This window comes from Elephantulus edwardii, unplaced genomic scaffold, assembly GCF_000299155.1.
Source record: "Elephantulus edwardii isolate Elephantulus edwardi_28Jun2011 unplaced genomic scaffold, EleEdw1.0 scaffold00010, whole genome shotgun sequence".
Lineage (NCBI taxonomy): Eukaryota > Metazoa > Chordata > Mammalia > Macroscelidea > Macroscelididae > Elephantulus > Elephantulus edwardii.
In genome coordinates this window covers 7963141-7966317 of record NW_006399760.1, presented here as the reverse complement: position 1 = coordinate 7966317, position 3177 = coordinate 7963141, and positions in this window count along the sequence as shown.

Here is a 3177-nt window from a genome sequence, read left to right as displayed (position 1 = left end):
CGGAGTTTAGGGCTGTTGTACATAGGGTCGTTATGAGTCACAGACGACTCGACGGCACATAACAACAACAACAACAAATGTTCTTGTATGTTTTGTTTCTATTTTCGTATCAATGATTACTATATTAAACAGATCTGTATTTATAAATGTGGGTAAATAAGTGAAATCCTATTAATGTGTAACCTAAAGATCTGGTAACAATATTTTGGTAAATTTGTTAGCTTGTTAGCTTGTCTGTTTTTGCCTACATAGTCTGGGTTGAGCTGGAATCATTGATTCCTCTTCCATTTCATTCTGCCTCTAACTTATTGCTTTGGTAGAATTTATAAGAGTAGTTGCTTCTCAAACAATATGAGATCGAGTGCATTTTATGTTCTTTGACCCAAGGACAGCAAACTTTTGTAGGTTTAGTTTTTGATGGGTAGGTTTTCAATATCCTATTTTTGTCAAAGAGTCTATAAAGTAACATCATTGAGACTGTCAGCTTCCCTGACAAGATAACTTGAAAGCAGAATTGGGTGAACCAGAGATTTGGGTTCACCCCAGGCTCAGTCAGTTACACAAACAGCAGTTTAATCTGCCAGGTGTCCAAACCAATAACTGAGGGAGCTAGGGTTTGGAAGATGGGGTCTTTTGCCTTTCCTTTTTTTGTTGTTGTTAATAATTGGTTTTCAACTTTGTAAGCCGGTGATTTTCATACGTTTAAACATTTTGTGTCCTCTTTGGCATTAGTGGGATTATATTGTCAGATCAAAGTTTGTGGAGGATATTTGCTAGTCATATTTTACATAAAATCTAAGCAGGTTTAATTTTAAAAGAGGATTAACATCAAAAAAAGAACCCCAATTTATGCACCATAAATTTTTTAGTAAAACTAATTTTTGTCTCTGAAGATTCTCAATGTACTAATGTTAAAGGTATAATTATAAATTAGAATGTATTTGAAAAATTTTCCATAATAGCCAAATGTAATACAGTCAGGGACAGAGGCTCTAGAATCAAACATCATATAAAACTCGAATTCTTTACCTTATTAAATATGTAACCTTGAGCAATTTGTTTATCCTCTGCAGGCCATAACAGGCTCACTTTTAAAAGGAAATAATGACTTTTTTTTTAATAGTGTGGATATGAAGATTTTTTTAAAGTGTTTCAAAAGAAGCAAAGATAGTTTGCCATTTAAACAATATATTGGTGCATTTTGTGTGTTTGTTGGAGGTATGTAAACATCATTAGAGGAGTTTGGAGGAAGGGATACACCTTAATGAATTTTTATGATAAAATTCCAGACTGTGAAGATGAAATAATATAATTTCTTTTTTTAACCTCAGTGTGATGCCACATTAAGAGTTTGAAAAACCCAGCACTGTGGTGAAGAATATTTTGGATAAAAATGAGAGTGCTCAACAAATTGTATAGGGTGGAGGCAAAGTAAATTATTTCCATAAAGAAAAAGTTTTACAGCAGACATGATCGAAGGAGGTTTAGTCCAATGTCTGTAAAAATTAAGATGTTTTCTTCTTTGTGTTATTATAATCACATTTAGTTACCTCAAGACCTTTGGTAAATTATCTGACTCTTTTATATAGGGTAAGTCAACTGAATAAGAGAAAATCAGAGGTAAAACATTTGAGTGTTCACTTGTTTCCACTGGGATTTCGTTCCTTCTTTCCTACCCCTACTCTGAATATTTTGATGGTCATGCAGATCTTTATCCATTCTGGCAGCTAAGTGGCAAGAAGGTATGCTGCAATCTCAAAAGCGCTCGACCTCAAGACCACCTGCTGCTCCATGGAAGAAAGATGGGCAATAATCTCCTCCCCTGTGATGGACTGCCTTTGAAAACCAAACAGAGAGCCAGCTTTCGGTCAGTTCTGACTTATGGTACACAACAACAGCAAAGGCCCATTAGAATTAATTATCTGAAATATATACCTTCCATTTCTTGAATTCAAATCTCTTGAATTACTTGAAGATAAAACACATTGAAAACTAATTTTTTCATTTTTATAAAAATGGAATAAATCACAGATGTATGTGTGTGTGTGTGTGTGTGTATGTGGGTATGTGTGTAAACGTACGAGGAGTTGTTACTGTTGTGTACTGTAGAGTTGGAACTGACCCATAGCTGACCCTCCGGTGAGTTTTCAGAGGCACTTAATCAGACAGGAGGAGATTGTCCATCCTTTTCCTGTGGAGCAGCTGGTTGTCTCAAAGTGCATGTCTTGGGGATTTCAGTGCAGCTCCTTGCCACTAGGCTCTGCGTATGTGTGTATGTAATAAATAAATAAATATATGTGTGTGTGTTGTTGATTGCCTTCAAGTTGAGCACAACTCTATGTACAAAAGGCTTGAAGCCCCTCTACAACTATCAACATTTATCAAAGGTCATAGAGTTTCCAGAAGCAAGTTGTTTAGGAAGTGGATGTCACTCCTGCTTCCAAACCTGTCAGAGTGATATTGATTGAGGCATCTGGAATGCATAGTGACCCTACGTACAGCAGCTCTGAACCCTGCCCTGTCCTGAGCCAGTCTCACTAATACTGACACAACAACCTTCTTCGCCCCAGTTACTGTATCAGTCCATCTCATCCAGGGTCTCCCTCTCCTGTGTTATCCTCCTCCAAGGACCAATCTCTCCTGACCACGTGCCCAAAATAAGTGAAACAGAGCTTCAAAATCCTAGCCTACAAGTAGAGATTTGGTTTCACCCTCTCCAAGACAGAACTATTTGTTTTCTTGGCAGAACATTATATGGTCAAGATTCTTCTCCAGAACCACAACTCTAAGTCATCTATTCTTCTTCTGTCATCATTAGTCATTGTCCAACTTTCTGAAACATACCAAGTAATGGAGAAAACCATGACCTGGATTAGGTGCACCTTTGTATCTAGATTGGCATCATTTCTCTTCAGCACTCTGGAGAGGTCAATGACAGCAGATATTCCCAATGCAATTAGTCTTTTGATTTTCTGACTGTGGGTATTAAGAGTGTTGATTGTGGATCTAAGAAAGCTATAATGGCTGACAACCTCAATCCTTCTCCATTTATCATGATGTGGCCAATTGGCCCAGGAATGAGAATCTTTGTCTTCTTGATGTCGATCTTCAATCCATATATATAATATGTATATATATAGAGAGAGAATTTGTGTGTATAAATATGTACATAAATAT